We start from the raw sequence: 23345 nt of genomic DNA on the forward strand, positions 1-23345 counted from the left end.
GTATGAGAAATATGCGAAAGTAAGAGCCTGATGAGGGCAAATCCTAGACCTATCCCAGACGTAACTTGCGTTATCCTCTAAAATATTGATCGAAACCAGGTTTAATCGACTGTTTCAGCGTGGTACCACATTACTACGTGATACAATCCAGAAACAGCCCAGGATCTAGCCACGAAGTATGTGAAATATGCGAAAGTATGAGCCTGATGGGGGCAAATCCTAGACCTAACCCAAACCTAACAAGCGTTATCCTCTAAAATATTTATCAAGACCAGGTTTAATTGACTGTTTCAGTGTTGTACTTCATTACTACGTGATCCAATCCAGAAACAGCCCAGGATCTAGCCATGCAGTATGAGAAATATGCGAAAGTATGAGCCTGATGAGGGCAAATCCCAGACCTCACCTAGACCTAGCATGCATTATTCTCTAAAATATTGATCGAAACCAGGTTTAATTGACTGTTTCAGTGTTGTACTTCGCTACTACGTGATGCAATCCAGAAAAAGCCCAGGATCTGTTCAACAAGTATGTGAAAAACGCTAAACTGTGAGCCTGATGAGGGCAAATCTTAGACCTAACCAAGACATAAGATGCGTTATCCTCTAAAATATTTATCCAGACCAGGTTTCATTGAATGTTTCAGTGTGGTACCACTTTGCTACGTGATCCAATCCAGAAATAGCCCAGGATCTAGCCATGAAGTATGAGATATATGCGAAAGTATGAGCCTGATGAGGGCAAATCCCAGACCTAACCTAGACCTAACATGAATTATTCTCTAAAATATTGATCGAAACCAGGTTTGCTTGACTGTTTCAGTGTGGCCCCACATTACTACGTGATCCAAACCAGAAAAAACCCAGGATCTGTTCAACAAGTATGTGAAAAACGCGAAAGTATGAGTCTGATGAGGTCAAATCCCAGACCTATCCCAGACTTAAATTGCGTTATCCTCTAAAATATTGATCGAAACCAGGTTTAATCAACTGTTTCAGCGTGGTGCCACATTACTACGTGATACAATCCAGAAACAGCCCAGGATCTAGCCATCAAGTATGAGAAATATGCGAAAGTATGAGCCTGATGAGGGCAAATCCTAGACCTAACCCAAACCTAACATGCGTTATCCTCTAAAATATTTATCAAGACCAGTATTAATTGAATGTTTCAGTGTGGTACCACATTACAACGTGAACCAAGCCTGAAAAAACCCGGGATCCGTTCAACAAGTATGTTAAAACTGCGACAGTATGACCCTGATGAGGGCAAATCCCAGGCCTAACCTAGACCTAACATGCGTTGTCCTCTAGAATATTGATGGAAACCAGGTTTAATTGACTGTTTCAGTGTTGTACTTCATTACTACGTGATGCAATCCAGAAAAAGCCCAGGATCTAGCCATCAAGTATGAGAAACATGCGAAAGAATGAGCCTGATGGGAGCAAATCCCAGACCTAACCTAGACCTAACATGCGTTATCCTCTAAAATATTGAGCGAAACCAGGTTTAATGGACTGTTTCAGTGTGGTACCACACTACTTCGTGATCCAAACCAGAGAAAGCCCAGGATCTGTTCAAGAAGTATGTGAAAAACGCTAAACTGTGAGACTGATGAGGGCAAATCTTAGACCTAACCCAGATCTAAGATGCGTTATCCTCTAAAATATTTATCCAGACCAGGTTTCATTGAATGTTTCTGTGTGGTACCACTTTACTACCTGATACAATCCAGAAACAGCCCAGGATCTAGCCATGAAGTATGAGATATATGCGAAAGTATGAGCCTGATGAGGGCAAATCCTAGACCTAACCCAAACCTAACATGCGTTATCCTCTAAAATATTTATCAAGAAAAGGTTTAATTGAATGTTTCAGTGTGGTACCACATTACTACGTGAACCAAACCCGAAAAAACCCAGGATCTGTTCAACAAGTATGTGAAGAATGCGAAAGTATGAGTCTGATGGGTGAAAATCCCAAGCCTACCCTAGACCTAACATGCGTTATCCTCTAAAATATTGTTCGAAACCTGGTTTAATCGACTGTTTCAGTGTGGTACCACATTACTATGTGATCCAAACCAGAAAATAACCCAGGATCTGTTCAAGGAGTATGTGAAGTGTGCGAAAGTATGAGTCTGATGAGGTCTAATCCCAGACCTATCCCAGACCTAGCTTGCGTTATCCTCTAAAATATTGATCGAAACCAGGTTTAATCGACTGTTGCAGTGTGGTACCACATTACTACGTGATCCAAACCAGAAAATAACCCAGGATCTGTTCAAGGAGTATGTGAAGTGTGCGAAAGTATGAGTCTGATGAGGTCAAATCCCAGACCAATCCCAGACTTAACATGCGTTATCCTCTAAAATATTGATCGAAACCAGGTTGAATCGACTGTTTCAGTGTGGTACCACATTACTACGTGATCCAAACCAGAAAAAACCCAGGATCTAGCCATCAAGTATGAGAAATATGCGAAAGAATGAGCCTGATGAGAGCAAATCCCAGACCTAACCTAGACCTTACATGCGTTATCCTCTAAAATATTGAGCGAAACCAGGTTTAATCGTCTGTTTCAGTGTGGTACCACATTACTGCGTGATTCAAACTAGAAAAAACCCAGGATCCGTTCAACAAGTATGTGAAGAATGCGAAAGTATGAGTCTGATCAGTGAAAATCTCAGGCCTTACCTAGACCTAACTTGCGTCGTCCTCTAAAACATTGATGGAAACCAGGTTTCATTGACTGTTTCAGTGTGGTACTACATTACTACGTGATGCAATCCAGGAAAAGCCCAGGATCTAGCCATCAAGTATGAGAAATATGCGAAAGAATGAGCCTGATGAGAGCAAATCCCAGACCTAACCTAGACCTAACATGCGTTATCCTCTAAAATATTGATCGAAACCAGGTTTAATTGACTGTTTCAGCGTGGTACCACATTACTACGTGATACAATCCAGAAACAGCCCAGGATCTAGCCATGAAGTATGAGAAACATGCGAAAGTATGAGCCTGATGAGGGCAAATCCCAGGCCTAACCCAGACCTAAGATGCGTTATCCTCTAAAATATTTATCCAGACCAGGTTTCATTGAATGTTTCAGTGTGGTCCCACATTACTACGTGATCCAAACCAGAAAAAATCCAGGATCCGTTCAACAAGTATGTGAAAGACGCTAAACTGTGAGCCTGATGAGGGCAAATCTTAGACCTAACCCAGACCTAAGATGCGTTATCCTCTAAAATATTTATCCAGTCCAGGTTTCATTGAATGTTTCAGTGTGGTACCACTTTACTACGTGATCCAATCCAGAAATAGCCCAGGATCTAGCCATGAAGTATGAGAAATATGCGAAAGTGAGAGCCTGATGAGGGCAAATCCTAGACCTATCCCAGACGTAACTTGCGTTATCCTCTAAAATATTGATCGAAACCAGGTTTAATTGACTGTTTCAGCGTGGTACCACATTACTACGTGATACAATCCAGAAACAGCCCAGGGTCTAGCCTTGAAGTATGAGAAATATGCAAAAGTATGAGCCTGATGAGGGCAAATCCTAGACCTAACCCAGACCTAACATGCGTTATCCTCTAAAATATTTATCATGAACAGGTTTAATTGATTGTCTCAGTGTGGTCCCACATTACTACGTGATCCAAACCAGAAAAAACCCAGGATCTGTTCAACATGTGTGAGATATATGCGAAAGAATGAGCCTGATGAGAGCAAATCCCAGACCTAACCTGGACCTAACATGAATTATTCTCTAAAATATTGATCGAAACCAGGTTTAATTGACTGTTTCAGTGTGGTCCCACATTACTACGTGATCCAAACCAGAAATAACCCAGGATCCGTTCAACAAGTATGTGAAGAATGCGAAAGTATGTGTCTGATGAGTGAAAATCCCAGGCCTAACCTAGACCTAACATGCGTTTTCCTCTAAAATATTCATGGAAAGCAGGTTTAATTGACTGTTTCAGTGTTGTACTTCATTACTACGTGATGCAATCCTGAGAAAGCCCAGGATCTAGCAATCAAGTATGAGAAATATGCGAAAGAATGAGCCGGATGAGAGCAAATCCCAGACCTGACCTAGACCTAACATGAATTATTCTCTAAAATATTGATCGAAACCAGGTTTAATTCGTTGTTTCAGTGTGGTCCCACATTACTACGTGATCCAAACCAGAAAAAACCCAGGATCCGTTCAACAAGTATGTGAAGAATGCGAAAGTATGAGTCTGATGAGTGAAAATCCCAGGCCTAACCTAGACCTAACATGCGTTATCCTCAAAAATATTGATCGAAACCTGGTTTAATCGTCTGTTTCAGTGTGGTGCCACATTACTATGTGATCCAAACCAGAAAATAACCCAGGATCTGTTCAACGAGTATGTGAAGTGTGCGAAAGTATGAGTCTGATGAGGTCAAATCCCAGACCAATCCCAGACTTAACATGCGTTATCCTCTAAAATATTGATCGAAACCAGGTTGAATCGACTGTTTCAGTGTGGTACCACATTACTACGTGATCCAAACCAGAAAAAACCCAGGATCTAGCCATCAAGTATGAGAAATATGCGAAGGAATGAGCCTGATGAGAGCAAATCCCAGACCTAACCTAGACCTTACATGCGTTATCCTCTAAAATATTGAGCGAAACCAGGTTTAATGGACTGTTTCAGTGTGATACCACACTGCTTCGTGATCCAAACCAGAAAAAACCCAGGATCTGTTCAACAAGTATGTGAAAAACGCTAAACTGTGAGCCTGATGAGGGCAAATCTTAGACCTAACCCAGACCTAACATGCGTTATCCTCTAAAATATTTATCAAGACCAGGTTTAATTGATTGTTTCAGTGTGGTCCCACATTACTACGTGATCCAAACCAGAAAAACCCAGGATCTGTTCAACATGTATGAGAAATATGCGAAAGAATGAGCCTGATGTGAGCAAATCCCAGACCTAACCTAGACCTAACATGAATTATTCTCTAAAATATTGATCGAAACCAGGTTTAATTGACTGTTTCAGTGTGGTCCCACATTACTACATGATCCAAACCAGAAATAACCCAGGATCCGTTCAACAAGTATGTGAAGAATGCGAATGTATGAGTCTGATGAGGTCAAATCCCAGGCCTAACCCAGACCTAACATGCGTTATCCTCAAAAATATTGATCGAAACCTGGTTTAATCGACTGTTTCCGTGTGGTACCACATTACTATGTGATCCAAACCAGAAAATAACCCAGGATCTGTTCAACGAGTATGTGAAGTGTGCGAAAGAATGAGTCTGATGAGGTCAAATCCCAGACCATTGCCAGACTTAACTTGCGTTATCCTCTAAAATATTGATCGAAACCAGGTTTAATCGACTGTTTCAGTGTGGTACCACATTACTACGTGATCCAAACCAGAAAAAACCCAGGATCTAGCCATCAAGTATGAGAAATATGCGAAAGAATGAGCCTGATGGGAGCAAATCCCAGACCTAACCTAGACCTTACATGCGTTATCCTCTAATATATTGAGCGAAACCAGGTTTAATCGACTGTTTCAGTGTGGTACCACATTACTACGTGATCCAAACCAGAAAAAACCCAGGATCTAGCCATCAAGTATGAGAAATATGCGAAAGAATGAGCCTGATGGGAGCAAATCCCAGACCTAACCTAGACCTAACATGCGTTATCCTCTAAAATATTGATGGAAAGCAGGTTTAATTACTGTTTCAGTGTTGTACTTCATTACTACGTGATGCAATCCAAAAAACGCCCAGGATCTAGCAATCAAGTATGAGAAATATGCGAAAGAGTGAGCCTGATGAGAGCAAATCCCAGACCTGACCTAGACCTAACATGAATTATTCTCTAAAATATTGATCGAAACCAGGTTTAATTCGCTGTTTCAGTGTGGTCCCACATTACTACGTGATCCAAACCAGAAAAAACCCAGGATCTGTTCAACAAGTATGTGAACAATGCGAAAGTATGAGTCTGATGAGTGAAAATCCCAGGCCTAACCTAGACCTAACATGCGTTATCCTCAAAAATATTGATCGAAACCTGGTTTAATCGTCTGTTTCAGTGTGGTACCACATTACTGCGTGATCCAAACTAGAAAAAACCCAGGATCCGTTCAACAAGTATGTGAAGAATACGAAAGTATGAGTCTGATCAGTGAAAATCTCAGGCCTTTCCTAGACCTAACATGCGTTATCCTCTAAAATATTGATCAAAACCAGGTTTAATTGACAGTTTCAGCGTGGTACCACATTACTACGTGATACAATCCAGAAACAGCCCAGGGTCTAGCCATGAAGTATGATAAACATGCGAAAGTATGAGCCTGATGAGGGCAAATCCCAGGCCTAACCCAGACCAAAGATGCGTTATCCTCTAAAATATTTATCCAGACCAGGTTTCATTGAATGTTTCAGTGAGGTACCACACTACTTCGTGATGCAAACCAGAAAAAACCCAGGATCTGTTCAACAAGTATGTGAAAAACGCTAAACTGTGAGCCTGATGAGGGCAAATCTTAGACCTAACCCAGACCTAAGATGCGTTATCCTCTAAAATATTTATCCAGACCAGGTTGCATTGAATGTTTCGGTGTGGTCCCACATTACTACGTGATCCAAACCAGGAAAAACCCAGGATCCGTTCAACAAGTATGTGAAGAATGCGAAATTATGAGTCTGATGAGTGAAAATCCCAGACCTAACCTAGACCTAACATGCGTTATCCTCTAAAATATTGATCGAAACCTGGTTTAATCGACTGTTTCAGTGTGGTACCACATTACTATGTGATCCAAACCAGAAAATAACCCAGGATCTGTTCAACGAGTATGTGAAGTGTGCGAAAGTATGAGTCTGATGAGGTCAAATCCCAGACCAATCCCAGACATAACATGCGTTATCCTCTAAAATATTGATCGAAACCAGGTTTAATCGACTGTTTCAGTGTGGTACCACATTACTACGTGATCCAAACCAGAAAAAACCCAGGATCAGTTCAACAAGTATGTGAAGAATGCGAAAGTATGAGTCTGATGAGTGAAAATCCCAGACCTAACCTAGACCTTACATGCGTTATCCTCTAAAATATTGAGCGAAACCAGGTTTAATGGTCTGTTTCAGCGTGGTAGCACATTACTACGTGGTACAATCCAGAAACAGCCCAGGGTCTAGCCTTGAAGTATGAGAAATATGCGAAAGTATGAGCCTGATGAGAGCAAATCCCAGACCTAACCTAGACCTAACATGCGTTATCCTCTAAAATATTGATCGAAACCTGGTTTAATCGACTGTTTCAGTGTGGTACCACATTACTACGTGATCCAAACCAGAAAAAACCCAGGATCTGTGCAACAAGTATGTGAAAAACGCTAAACTGTGAGCCTGATGAGGGCAAATCTTAGACCTAACCCAGACCTAAGATGCGTTATCCTCTAAAATATTTATCCAGACCAGGTTGCATTGAATGTTTCGGTGTGGTCCCACATTACTACGTGATCCAAACCAGGAAAAACCCAGGATCCGTTCAACAAGTATGTGAAGAATGCGAAATTATGAGTCTGATGAGTGAAAATCCCAGACCTAACCTAGACCTAACATGCGTTATCCTCTAAAATATTGATCGAAACCAGGTTTAATGGACTGTTTCAGCGTGGTAGCACATTACTACGTGGTACAATCCAGAAACAGCCCAGGGTCTAGCCTTGAAGTATGAGAAATATGCGAAAGTATGAGCCTGATGAGAGCAAATCCCAGACCTAACCTAGACCTAACATGCGTTATCCTCTAAAATATTGATCGAAACCTGGTTTAATCGACTGTTTCAGTGTGGTACCACATTACTATGTGATCCAAACCAGAAAATAACCCAGGATCTGTTCAACGAGTATGTGAAGTGTGCGAAAGTATGAGTCTGATGAGGTCAAATCCCAGACCAATCCCAGACATAACATGCGTTATCCTCTAAAATATTGATCGAAACCAGGTTTAATCGACTGTTTCAGTGTGGCACCACATTACTACGTGATCCAAACCAGAAAAAACCCAGGATCTAGCCATCAAGTATGAGAAATATGCGAAAGAATGAGCCTGATGAGAGCAAATCCCAGACCTAACCTAGACCTAACATGCGTTATCCTCTAAAATATTGATCGAAACCTGGTTTAATCGACTGTTTCAGTGTGGTACCACATTACTATGTGATCCAAACCAGAAAATAACCCAGGATCTGTTCAACGAGTATGTGAAGTGTGCGAAAGTATGAGTCTGATGAGGTCAAATCCCAGACCAATCCCAGACATAACATGCGTTATCCTCTAAAATATTGATCGAAACCAGGTTTAATCGACTGTTTCAGTGTGGCACCACATTACTACGTGATCCAAACCAGAAAAAACCCAGGATCTAGCCATCAAGTATGAGAAATATGCGAAAGAATGAGCCTGATGAGAGCAAATCCCAGACCTAACCTAGACCTAACATGCGTTATCCTCTAAAATATTGATCGAAACCTGGTTTAATCGACTGTTTCAGTGTGGTACCACATTACTATGTGATCCAAACCAGAAAATAACCCAGGATCTGTTCAACGAGTATGTGAAGTGTGCGAAAGTATGAGTCTGATGAGGTCAAATCCCAGACCAATCCCAGACATAACATGCGTTATCCTCTAAAATATTGATCGAAACCAGGGTTAATCGACTGTTTCAGTGTGGTACCACATTACTACGTGATCCAAACCAGAAAAAACCCAGGATCTAGCCATCAAGTATGAGAAATATGCGAAAGAATGAGCCTGATGAGAGCAAATCCCAGACCTAACCTAGACCTTACATGCGTTATCCTCTAAAATATTGAGCGAAACCAGGTTTAATGGACTGTTTCAGTGTGGTACCACACTGCTTCGTGATCCAAACCAGAACAAACCCAGGATCTGTTCAACAAGTATGTGAAGAATGCGAAAGTATGAGTCTGATGAGTGAAAATCCCAGACCTAACCTAGACCTTACATGCGTTATCCTCTAAAATATTGAGCGAAACCAGGTTTAATTGACTGTTTCAGTGTGGTCCCACATTACAACATGATCCAAACCAGAAATAACCCAGGATCCGTTCAACAAGTATGTGAAGAATGCGAAAGTATGAGTCTGATGAGGGCAAATCCTAGACCTATCCCAGACCTAACTTGCGTTATCCTCTAAAATATTTATCAAGACCAGGTTTAATTGAATGTTTCAGTGTGGTACCACATTACTGCGTGATCCAAACTAGAAAAAACCCAGGATCCGTTCAACAAGTATGTGAAGAATGCGAAAGTATGAGTCTGATCAGTGAAAATCTCAGGCCTTACCTAGACCTAACTTGCGTCGTCCTCTAAAACATTGATGGAAACCAGGTTTCATTGACTGTTTCAGTGTGGTACTACATTACTACGTGATGCAATCCAGGAAAAGCCCAGGATCTAGCCATCAAGTATGAGAAATATGCGAAAGAATGAGCCTGATGAGAGCAAATCCCAGACCTAACCTAGACCTAACATGCGTTATCCTCTAAAATATTGATCGAAACCAGGTTTAATTGACTGTTTCAGCGTGGTACCACATTACTACGTGATACAATCCAGAAACAGCCCAGGATCTAGCCATGAAGTATGAGAAACATGCGAAAGTGTGAGCCTGATGAGGGCAAATCCCAGGCCTAACCCAGACCCAATATGCGTTATCCTCTAAAATATTTATCCAGACCAGGTTTCATTGAATGTTTCAGTGTGGTCCCACATTACTACGTGATCCAAACCAGAAAAAACCCAGGATCCGTTCAACAAGTATGTGAAGAATGCGATAGTATGAGTCTGATGAGTGAAAATCCCAGGCCTAACCTAGACCTAACATGCGTTATCCTCTAAAATATTGATCGAAACCAGGTTTAATCGACTGTTTCAGTGCGGTACCACATTACTACGTGATCCAAACCAGAAAAAACCCAGGATCAGTTCAACAAGTATGTGAAGAATGCGAATGTATGCGCCTGATGAGGGCAAATCCCAGACCTATCCCAGACCTTACTTGCGTTATCCTCTAAAATATTGATCGAAACCAGGTTTAATCGACTGTTTCAGTGCGGTACCACATTACTACGTGATCCAAACCAGAAAAAACCCAGGATCAGTTCAACAAGTATGTGAAGAATGCGAAAGTATGAGTCTGATGAGTGAGAATCCCAGGGCTAACATAGACCTAACATGCGTTATACTCTAAAATATTGATCGAAACCAGGTTTAATCGACTGTTTCAGTGTGGTACCACATTGCTACGTGATCCAAACCAGAAAAAACCCAGGATCAGTTCAACAAGTATGTGAAGAATGCGAAAGTATGAGTCTGATGAGTGAAATTCCCAGGGCTAACCTAGACCTGACATGCGTTATCCTCTAAAATATTGATGGAAACCAGGTTTAATTGACTGTTTCAGTGTGGTACCACATTACTATGTGATCCAAACCAGAAAATAACCCAGGATCTGTTCAACGAGTATGTGAAGTGTGCGCAAGTATGAGTCTGATGAGGTCAAATCCCAGACCTATCCCAGACCTAACTTGCGTTATCCTCTAAAATATTGATCGAAACCAGGTTTAATTGACCGTTTCAGTGTGGTACCACATTACTACGTGATTCAAACCAGAAAAAACCCAGGGTCTAGCCATGAAGTATGATAAACATGCGAAAGTATGAGCCTGATGAGGGCAAATCCCAGGCCTAACCCAGACCAAAGATGCGTTATCCTCTAAAATATTTATCCAGACCAGGTTTCATTGAATGTTTCAGTGAGGTACCCCACTACTTCGTGATGCAAACCAGAAAAAACCCAGGATCTGTTCAACAAGTATGTGAAAAACGCTAAACTGTGAGCCTGATGAGGGCAAATCTTAGACCTAACCCAGACCTAAGATGCGTTATCCTCTAAAATATTTATCCAGACCAGGTTGCATTGAATGTTTCGGTGTGGTCCCACATTACTACGTGATCCAAACCAGGAAAAACCCAGGATCCGTTCAACAAGTATGTGAAGAATGCGAAATTATGAGTCTGATGAGTGAAAATCCCAGACCTAACCTAGACCTAACATGCGTTATCCTCTAAAATATTGATCGAAACCTGGTTTAATCGACTGTTTCAGTGTGGTACCACATTACTATGTGATCCACACCAGAAAATAACCCAGGATCTGTTCAACGAGTATGTGAAGTGTGCGAAAGTATGAGTCTGATGAGGTCAAATCCCAGACCAATCCCAGACATAACATGCGTTATCCTCTAAAATATTGATCGAAACCAGGTTTAATCGACTGTTTCAGTGTGGTACCACATTACTACGTGATCCAAACCAGAAAAAACCCAGGATCAGTTCAACAAGTATGTGAAGAATGCGAAAGTATGAGTCTGATGAGTGAAAATCCCAGACCTAACCTAGACCTTACATGCGTTATCCTCTAAAATATTGAGCGAAACCAGGTTTAATGGTCTGTTTCAGCGTGGTAGCACATTACTACGTGGTACAATCCAGAAACAGCCCAGGGTCTAGCCTTGAAGTATGAGAAATATGCGAAAGTATGAGCCTGATGAGAGCAAATCCCAGACCTAACCTAGACCTAACATGCGTTATCCTCTAAAATATTGATCGAAACCTGGTTTAATCGACTGTTTCAGTGTGGTACCACATTACTACGTGATCCAAACCAGAAAAAACCCAGGATCTGTTCAACAAGTATGTGAAAAACGCTAAACTGTGAGCCTGATGAGGGCAAATCTTAGACCTAACCCAGACCTAAGATGCGTTATCCTCTAAAATATTTATCCAGACCAGGTTGCATTGAATGTTTCGGTGTGGTCCCACATTACTACGTGATCCAAACCAGGAAAAACCCAGGATCCGTTCAACAAGTATGTGAAGAATGCGAAATTATGAGTCTGATGAGTGAAAATCCCAGACCTAACCTAGACCTAACATGCGTTATCCTCTAAAATATTGATCGAAACCAGGTTTAATGGACTGTTTCAGCGTGGTAGCACATTACTACGTGGTACAATCCAGAAACAGCCCAGGGTCTAGCCTTGAAGTATGAGAAATATGCGAAAGTATGAGCCTGATGAGAGCAAATCCCAGACCTAACCTAGACCTAACATGCGTTATCCTCTAAAATATTGATCGAAACCTGGTTTAATCGACTGTTTCAGTGTGGTACCACATTACTATGTGATCCAAACCAGAAAATAACCCAGGATCTGTTCAACGAGTATGTGAAGTGTGCGAAAGTATGAGTCTGATGAGGTCAAATCCCAGACCAATCCCAGACATAACATGCGTTATCCTCTAAAATATTGATCGAAACCAGGTTTAATCGACTGTTTCAGTGTGGCACCACATTACTACGTGATCCAAACCAGAAAAAACCCAGGATCTAGCCATCAAGTATGAGAAATATGCGAAAGAATGAGCCTGATGAGAGCAAATCCCAGACCTAACCTAGACCTAACATGCGTTATCCTCTAAAATATTGATCGAAACCTGGTTTAATCGACTGTTTCAGTGTGGTACCACATTACTATGTGATCCAAACCAGAAAATAACCCAGGATCTGTTCAACGAGTATGTGAAGTGTGCGAAAGTATGAGTCTGATGAGGTCAAATCCCAGACCAATCCCAGACATAACATGCGTTATCCTCTAAAATATTGATCGAAACCAGGTTTAATCGACTGTTTCAGTGTGGCACCACATTACTACGTGATCCAAACCAGAAAAAACCCAGGATCTAGCCATCAAGTATGAGAAATATGCGAAAGAATGAGCCTGATGAGAGCAAATCCCAGACCTAACCTAGACCTAACATGCGTTATCCTCTAAAATATTGATCGAAACCTGGTTTAATCGACTGTTTCAGTGTGGTACCACATTACTATGTGATCCAAACCAGAAAATAACCCAGGATCTGTTCAACGAGTATGTGAAGTGTGCGAAAGTATGAGTCTGATGAGGTCAAATCCCAGACCAATCCCAGACATAACATGCGTTATCCTCTAAAATATTGAACGAAACCAGGGTTAATCGACTGTTTCAGTGTGGTACCACATTACTACGTGATCCAAACCAGAAAAAACCCAGGATCTAGCCATCAAGTATGAGAAATATGCGAAAGAATGAGCCTGATGAGAGCAAATCCCAGACCTAACCTAGACCTTACATGCGTTATCCTCTAAAATATTGAGCGAAACCAGGTTTAATGGACTGTTTCAGTGTGGTACCACACTGCTTCGTGATCCAAACCAGAACAAACCCAGGATCTGTTCAACAAGTATGTGAAGAATGCGAAAGTATGAGTCTGATGAGTGAAAATCCCAGACCTAACCTAGACCTTACATGCGTTATCCTCTAAAATATTGAGCGAAACCAGGTTTAATTGACTGTTTCAGTGTGGTCCCACATTACAACATGATCCAAACCAGAAATAACCCAGGATCCGTTCAACAAGTATGTGAAGAATGCGAAAGTATGAGTCTGATGAGGGCAAATCCTAGACCTATCCCAGACCTAACTTGCGTTATCCTCTAAAATATTTATCAAGACCAGGTTTAATTGAATGTTTCAGTGTGGTACCACATTACTGCGTGATCCAAACTAGAAAAAACCCAGGATCCGTTCAACAAGTATGTGAAGAATGCGAAAGTATGAGTCTGATCAGTGAAAATCTCAGGCCTTACCTAGACCTAACTTGCGTCGTCCTCTAAAACATTGATGGAAACCAGGTTTCATTGACTGTTTCAGTGTGGTACTACATTACTACGTGATGCAATCCAGGAAAAGCCCAGGATCTAGCCATCAAGTATGAGAAATATGCGAAAGAATGAGCCTGATGAGAGCAAATCCCAGACCTAACCTAGACCTAACATGCGTTATCCTCTAAAATATTGATCGAAACCAGGTTTAATTGACTGTTTCAGCGTGGTACCACATTACTACGTGATACAATCCAGAAACAGCCCAGGATCTAGCCATGAAGTATGAGAAACATGCGAAAGTGTGAGCCTGATGAGGGCAAATCCCAGGCCTAACCCAGACCCAATATGCGTTATCCTCTAAAATATTTATCCAGACCAGGTTTCATTGAATGTTTCAGTGTGGTCCCACATTACTACGTGATCCAAACCAGAAAAAACCCAGGATCCGTTCAACAAGTATGTGAAGAATGCGATAGTATGAGTCTGATGAGTGAAAATCCCAGGCCTAACCTAGACCTAACATGCGTTATCCTCTAAAATATTGATCGAAACCAGGTTTAATCGACTGTTTCAGTGTGGTACCACATTACTATGTGATCCAAACCAGAAAATAACCCAGGATCTGTTCAACGAGTATGTGAAGTGTGCGAAAGTATGAGTCTGATGAGGTCAAATCCCAGACCAATCCCAGACATAACATGCGTTATCCTCTAAAATATTGATCGAAACCAGGGTTAATCGACTGTTTCAGTGTGGTACCACATTACTACGTGATCCAAACCAGAAAAAACCCAGGATCTAGCCATCAAGTATGAGAAATATGCGATAGTAAGAGCCTGATGAGGGCAAATCCTAGACCTATACCAGACCTTACTTGCGTTATCCTCTAAAATATTGATCGAAACCAGGTTTAATTGACTGTTTCAGCGTGGTACCACATTACTACGTGATACAATGCAGAAACAGCCCAGGATCTAGCCATGAAGTATGAGAAATATGCGAAAATATGAGCCTGATGAGGGCAAATCCTAGACGTAACCCAGACCTAACATGCGTTATCCCCTAAAATATTTATGAAGACCAGGTTTAATTGAATGTTTCAGTGTGGTGCCACATTACTACGTGATACAAACCAGAAAAAACCCAGGATCCGTTCAACAAGTATGTGAAGAATGCGAATGTATGCGCCTGATGAGGGCAAATCCCAGACCTATCCCAGACCTTACTTGCGTTATCCTCTAAAATATTGATCGAAACCAGGTTTAATCGACTGTTTCAGTGCGGTACCACATTACTACGTGATCCAAACCAGAAAAAACCCAGGATCCGTTCAACAAGTATGTGAAGAATGCGATAGTATGAGTCTGATGAGTGAAAATCTCAGGCCTTACCTAGACCTAACTTGCGTCGTCCTCTAAAACATTGATGGAAACCAGGTTTCATTGACTGTTTCAGTGTGGTACTACATTACTACGTGATCCAAACCAGAAAAAACCCAGGATCCGTTCAACAAGTATGTGAAGAATGCGATAGTATGAGTCTGATGAGTGAAAATCCCAGGCCTAACCTAGACCTAACATGCGTTATCCTCTAAAATATTGATCGAAACCAGGTTTAATCGACTGTTTCAGTGCGGTACCACATTACTACGTGATCCAAACCAGAAAAAACCCAGGATCAGTTCGACAAGTATGTGAAGAATGCGAATGTATGCGCCTGATGAGGGCAAATCCCAGACCTATCCCAGACCTTACTTGCGTTATCCTCTAAAATATTGATCGAAACCAGGTTTAATCGACTGTTTCAGTGCGGTACCACATTACTACGTGATCCAAACCAGAAAAAACCCAGGATCAGTTCAACAAGTATGTGAAGAATGCGAAAGTATGAGTCTGATGAGTGAGAATCCCAGGGCTAACATAGACCTAACATGCGTTATACTCTAAAATATTGATCGAAACCAGGTTTAATCGACTGTTTCAGTGTGGTACCACATTGCTACGTGATCCAAACCAGAAAAAACCCAGGATCAGTTCAACAAGTATGTGAAGAATGCGAAAGTATGAGTCTGATGAGTGAAATTCCCAGGGCTAACCTAGACCTGACATGCGTTATCCTCTAAAATATTGATGGAAACCAGGTTTAATTGACTGTTTCAGTGTGGTACCACATTACTATGTGATCCAAACCAGAAAATAACCCAGGATCTGTTCAACGAGTATGTGAAGTGTGCGCAAGTATGAGTCTGATGAGGTCAAATCCCAGACCTATCCCAGACCTAACTTGCGTTATCCTCTAAAATATTGATCGAAACCAGGTTTAATTGACCGTTTCAGTGTGGTACCACATTACTACGTGATTCAAACCAGAAAAAACCCAGGATCAGTTCAACAAGTATGTGAAGAATGCGAATGTATGCGCCTGATGAGGGCAAATCCCAGACCTATCCCAGACCTAACTTGCGTTATCCTCTAAAATATTGATCGAAACCAGGTTTAATTGACCGTTTCAGTGTGGTGCCACATTACTACGTGATCCAAACCAGAAAAAACCCAGGATCTGTTCAACGAGTATGTGAAGTGTGCGAAAGAATGAGCCTGATGAGAGCAAATCCCAGACCTAACCTAGACCTTATATGCGTTATCCTCTAAAATATAGATGGAAACCAGGTTTCATTGACTGTTTCAGTGTGGTACCACATTGTTACGTGATCCAAACCAGAAAAAACCCAGGATCTGTTCAACAAGTATGTGAAAAACGCGAAACTGTGAGCCTGATGAGGGCAAATCTTAGACCTAACCCAGACCTAAGATGCGTTATCCTCTAAAATATTTATCCAGACCAGGTTTCATTGAATGTTTCAGTATGGTACCACTTTACTACGTGATCCAAACCAGAAATAGCCCAGGATCTAGCCATGAAGTATGAGAAATATGCGATAGTAAGAGCCTGATGAGGGCAAATCCTAGACCTATACCAGACCTTACTTGCGTTATCCTCTAAAATATTGATCGAAACCAGGTTTAATTGACTGTTTCAGCGTGGTACCACATTACTACGTGATACAATGCAGAAACAGCCCAGGATCTAGCCATGAAGTATGAGAAATATGCGAAAATATGAGCCTGATGAGGGCAAATCCTAGACGTAACCCAGACCTAACATGCGTTATCCCCTAAAATATTTATGAAGACCAGGTTTAATTGAATGTTTCAGTGTGGTGCCACATTACTACGTGATACAAACCAGAAAAAACCCAGGATCCGTTCAACAAGTATGTGAAAAACGCGAAAGTATGAGCCTGATGAGGGCGAATCCCAGAACTATGCCAGACCTAACTTGCGTTGTCCTCTAAGATATTGATGGAAACCAGGTTTAATTGACTGTTTCAGTGTTGTACTTCATTACTACGTGATACAAACCAGAAAAAACCCAGGATCTGTTCAACAAATATGTGAAAAACGCGAAAGTATGAGCCTGATGAGGGCGAATCCCAGACCTATGCCAGACCTAACTTGCGTTGTCCTCTAAAATATTGATGGAAACCAGGCTTAATTGACTGTTTCAGTGTTGTACTTCATTACTACGTGATACAAACCAGAAAAAACCCAGGATCTGTTCAACAAATATGTGAAAAACGCGAAAGTATGAGCCTGATGAGGGCGAGTCCCAGTCCTATGCCAGACCTAACTTGCGTTGTCCTCTAAGATATTGATGGAAACCAGGTTTAATTGACTATTTCAGTGTTGTACTTCATTACTACGTGATGCAGTCCAGAAAAAGCCCAGGATATAGCCATCAAGTATGAGAAATATGCGAAAGAATGAGTCTGATGAGGGCAAATCCCAGACCTATCCCAGACCTAACTTGCGTTATCCTCCAAAATATTGATCGAAACCAGGTTTAATTGACTGTTTTAGTGTGGTACCACATTACTACGTGATCCAAACCAGAAAAAACCCAGGATCTGTTCAACAAGTATGTGAAAAACGCGAAACTGTGAGCCTGATGAGGGCAAATCTTAGACCTAACCCAGACCAAAGATGAGTTATCCTCTAAAATATTTCTCCAGACCAGGTTTCATTGAATGATTCAGTGTGGTACCACCTTACTACGTGATCCAATCCAGAAATAGCCCAGGATCTAGCCATGAGGTATGAGAAATATGCGAAAGTATGAGCCTGATGAGGGCAAATCCTAGACCTAACCCAGACCTAACATGCGTTATCCTCTAAAATATTTATCAAGACCAGGTTTAATTGAATGTTTCAGTGTGGTACCACATTACTACGTGATCCAAACCAGAAAAAACCCAGGATCCGTTCAACAAGTATGTGAAGAATGCGAAAGTATGAGTCTGATGAGTGAAAATCCCAGGCCTGGCCTAGACCTAACATGCGTTATCATCTAAAATATTGAGCGAAACCAGGTTTAATCGACTGTTTCAGTCTGGTACCACATTACTATGTGATCCAATCCAGAAAATGCCCAGGATCTAGCCATCAAGTATGAGAAATACGCGACAGAATGAGCCTGATGAGAGCAAATCCCAGACCTAACCTAGACCTAACATGAATTATTCTCTAAAATATTGGTCGAAACCAGGTTTAATTGACTGTTTCAGTGTGGTCCCACTTTACTACGTGATCCAAACCAGAAAAAACGCAGGATCCGTTCAACAAGTATGTGAAGAATGCGAAAGTATGAGTCTGATGAGTGATAGTCCCAGGCCTAACCTAGACCAAACATGCGTTATCCTCAAAAGTATTGATCGAAACCTGGTTTAATCGACTGTTTCAGTTTGGTACCACATTACTATGTGATCCAAAGCAGAAAATAACCCAGGATCTGTTCAACGAGTATGTGAAGTGTGCGTAAGTATGAGTCTGATGAGGGCAAATCCCAGACCTATCCCATACCTAACTTGCGTTATCCTCTAAAATATTTATCAAGACCAGGTTTAATTGAATGTTTCAGCGTGGTACCACATTACTACGTGATACAATCCAGAAATAGCCCAGGATCTAGCCATGAAGTATGAGAAATATGCGAAAGTATGAGCCTGATGAGGGCAAATCCTAGACCTAACCCAGACCTAACATGCGTTATCCTCTAAAATATTTATCAAGACCAGGTTTAAATGAATGTTTCAGTGTGGTACCACATTACTACGTGATGCAATCCAGAAAAAGCCTAGGATCTAGCCATCAAGTATAAGAAATATGCGAAAGAATGAGCCTGATGAGGGCAAATCCTAGACCTAACCCAGACCTAACATGCGTTATCCTCTAAAATATTGATCGCAACCAGGTTTAATGGACTGTTTCTGTGTGGTACCACACTACTACGTGATCCAAACCAGAAAAAAACCCAGGATCTGATCAACGAGTATGTGAAGTGTGCGAAAGTATGAGTCTGATGAGGGCAAATCACAGACCTATCCCAGACCTCACTTGCGATATCCTGTAAAATATTGATCGACACCAGGTTTAATTGACTGTTTTAGTGTGGTACCACTTTACTACGTGATCCAAAGCAGAAAAAACCCTCGATCAGGTCAGCATGCATGTTAAAACTGCGAAAGTATGAGCCTGATGATGGCAAATCCCACACCTATCCCAGACCTAACATGCGTTATCCTCTAAAATATTTATCAAGACCAGGTTTAATTGAATGTTTCAGTGTGGTACCGCATTACTACGTGATGCAATCCAGAAAAAGCCTAGGATCTAGCCATCAAGTATAAGAAATATGCGAAAGAATGAGCCTGATGAGGGCAAATCCTAGACCTAACCCAGACCTAACTTGCGTTATCCTCTAAAATATTGATCGAAACCAGGTTTAATTGACTGTTTTAGTGTGGTACCACATTACTACGTGATCCAAACCAGAAAAAACCCAGGATCTGTTCAACAAGTATGTGAAAAACGCGAAACTGTGAGCCTGATGAGGGCAAATCTTAGACCTAACCCAGACCTAAGATGCGTTATCCTCTAAAATATTTATCCAGACCAGGTTTCATTGAATGTTTCAGTGTGGTACCACTTTACTACGTGATCCAATCCAGAAATAGCCCTGGATCTAGCCATGACGTATGAGAAATATGCGATAGTAAGAGCCTGATGAGGGCAAATCCTAGACCTATCCCAGACCTAACTTGCGTTATCCTCTAAAATATTGATCGAAACCAGGTTTAATTGACTGTTTCAGCGTGGTACCACATTACTACGTGATCCAATTCAGAAATAGCCCAGGATCTAGCCTTGATGTATGAGAAATATGCGAAAGTATGAGCCTGATGAGGGCAAATCCTAGACGTAACCCAGACCTAACATGCGTCATCCTGTAAAATATTTATCAAGACAAGGTTTAATTGAATGTTTCAGTGTGGTACCACATTACTATGTGATCCAAACCAGAAAATAACGCAGGATCTGTTCAACGAGTATGTGAAGTGTGCGAAAGTATGAGCCTGATGAGGGCAAATCCCAGACCTATCCCAGACCTAACATGCGTTATCCTCTAAAATATTTATCAAGACCTCGTTTAATTGATTGTTTCAGTGTGGACCCACATTACTACGCGATCCAAACCAGAAAAAACCCAGGATCCGTTCAGCAAGTATGTGAAGAATGCGAAAGTATGAGTCTGATGAGTGAAAATCCCAGGCCTGACCTAGACCTAACATGCGTTATCGTCTAAAATATTGAGCGAAACCAGGGTTAATGGACTGTTTCAGTGTGGTACCACATTACTACGTGATCCAAACCAGAAAAAACCCAGGATCCGTTCAACAAGTATGTGAAGTGTGCGAAAGTATGCGCCTGATGAGAGCAAATCCCAGACCTAACCTAGACCTAACATGAATTATTCTCTAAAATATTGGTCGAAACCAGGTTTAATTGACTGTTTCAGTGTGGTCCCACATTACTACGTGATCCAAACCAGAAAAAACCCAGGATCCGTTCAACAAGTATGTGAAGAATGCGAAAGTATGAGTCCGATGAGTGAAAATCCCAGGCCTGACCTAGACCTAACATGCGTTATCCTCTAAAATATTGAGCGAAACCAGGTTTAATGGACTGTTTCAGTGTGGTACCACACTACTACGGGATCCCAACCAGAAAAAACCCAGGATCTGTTCAACAAGTATGTGAAAAACGCGAAAGTATGAGCCTGATGAGGGCAAATCCCAGACCTATCCCAGACCTAACTTGCGTTGTCCTCTAAAATATTGATGGAAACCAGGTTTAATTGACTGTTTCAGTGTTGCACTTCATTACTACGTGATGCAATCCAGAAAAAGCCCAGGATCTAGCCATCAAGTATGAGAAATATGCGAAAGAATGAGCCTGATGAGAGCAAATCCCAGACCTAACCTAGACCTAACATGAATTATTCTCTAAAATATTGGTCGAAACCAGGTTTAATTGACTGTTTCAGTTTGGTCCCACATTACTACGTGATCCAAACCAGAAAAAACCCAGGATCCGTTCAACAAGTATGTGAAAAACGCGAAACTGTGAGCCTGATGAGGGCAAATCTTAGACCTAACCCAGACCAAAGATGAGTTATCCTCTAAAATATTTCTCCAGACCAGGTTTCATTGAATGATTCAGTGTGGTACCACTATACTACGTGATCCAATCCAGAAATAGCCCAGGATCTAGCCATGAGGTATGAGAAATATGCGAAAGTATGAGCCTGATGAGGGCAAATCCTAGACCTAACCCAGACCTAACATGCGTTATCCTCTAAAATATTTATCAAGACCAGGTTTAATTGAATGTTTCAGTGTGGTACCACATTACTACGTGATCCAAACCAGAAAAAACCCAGGATCCGTTCAACAAGTATGTGAAGAATGCGAAAGTATGAGTCTGATGAGTGAAAATCCCAGGCCTGGCCTAGACCTAACATGCGTTATCATCTAAAATATTGAGCGAAACCAGGTTTAATCGACTGTTTCAGTCTGGTACCACATTACTATGTGATCCAATCCAGAAAATGCCCAGGATCTAGCCATCAAGTATGAGAAATACGCGACAGAATGAGCCTGATGAGAGCAAATCCCAGACCTAACCTAGACCTAACATGAATTATCCTCTAAAATATTTATCAAGACCAGGTTTAATTGAATGTTTCAGTGTGGTACCGCATTACTACGTGATGCAATCCAGAAAAAGCCTAGGATCTAGCCATCAAGTATAAGAAATATGCGAAAGAATGAGCCTGATGAGGGCAAATCCTAGACCTAACCCAGACCTAACATGCGTTATCCTCTAAAATATTGATCGCAACCAGGTTTAATGGACTGTTTCTGTGTGGTACCACACTACTACGTGATCCAAACCAGAAAAAACCCAAGATCTGTTCAACAAGTATGTGAAAAACGCGAAAGTATGAGCCTGATGAGGGCAAATCCCAGACCTATCCCAGACCTAACTTGCGTTATCCTCCAAAATATTGATCGAAACCAGGTTTAATTGACTGTTTCAGTGTGGTCCCACATTACTACGTGATGCAAACCAGAAAAAACCCAGGATGCGTTCAACAAGTATGTGAAGAATGCGAAAGTATGAGTTTGATGAGTGAAAATCCCAGGCCTAACCTAGACCTAACATGCGTTATCCTCAAAAATATTGTTCGAAACCTGGTTTAATCGACTGTTTCAGTTTGGTACCACATTACTATGTGATCCAAACCAGAAAATAACCCAGGATCCGTTCAACGAGTATGTGAAGTGTGCGTAAGTATGAGTCTGATAAGGGCAAATCCCAGACCTATCCCAGACCTAACTTGCGTTATCCTCTAAAATATTTATCAAGACCAGGTTTAATTGAATGTTTCAGCGTGGTACCATATTACTACGTGATCCAATCCAGAAATAGCCCAGGATCTAGCCATGAAGTATGAGAAATATGCGAAAGTATGAGCCTGATGATGGCAAATCCTAGACCTAACCCAGACCTAACATGCGTTATCCTCTAAAATATTTATCAAGACCAGGTTTAATTGAATGTTTCAGTGTGGTACCACATTACTACGTGATCCAAACCAGAAAAAACCCAGGATCCGTTCAACAAGTATGTGAAGAATGCGAAAGTATGAGTCTGATGAGTGAACATCCCAGGCCTGGCCTAGACCTAACTTGCGTTATCATCTAAAATATTGAGCGAAACCAGGTTTAATCGACTGTTTCAGTGTGGTACCACATTACTATGTGATCCAATCCAGAAAAAGCCCAGGACCTAGCCATCAAGTATGAGAAATATGCGACAGAATGAGCCTGATGAGAGCAAATCCCAGACCTAACCTAGACCTAACATGAATTATTCTCTAAAATATTGGTCGAAACCAGGTTTAATTGACTGTTTCATTGTGGTCCCACTTTACTACGTGATCCAAACCAGAAAAAACGCAGGATCCGTTCAACAAGTATGTGAAGAATGCGAAAGTATGAGTCTGATGAGTGATAATCCCAGGCCTAACCTAGACCAAACATGCGTTATCCTCAAAAGTATTGATCGAAAC

This window comes from Colletes latitarsis, unplaced genomic scaffold (genome assembly GCF_051014445.1).
Source record: "Colletes latitarsis isolate SP2378_abdomen unplaced genomic scaffold, iyColLati1 scaffold0007, whole genome shotgun sequence".
NCBI classification, from domain to species: domain Eukaryota; kingdom Metazoa; phylum Arthropoda; class Insecta; order Hymenoptera; family Colletidae; genus Colletes; species Colletes latitarsis.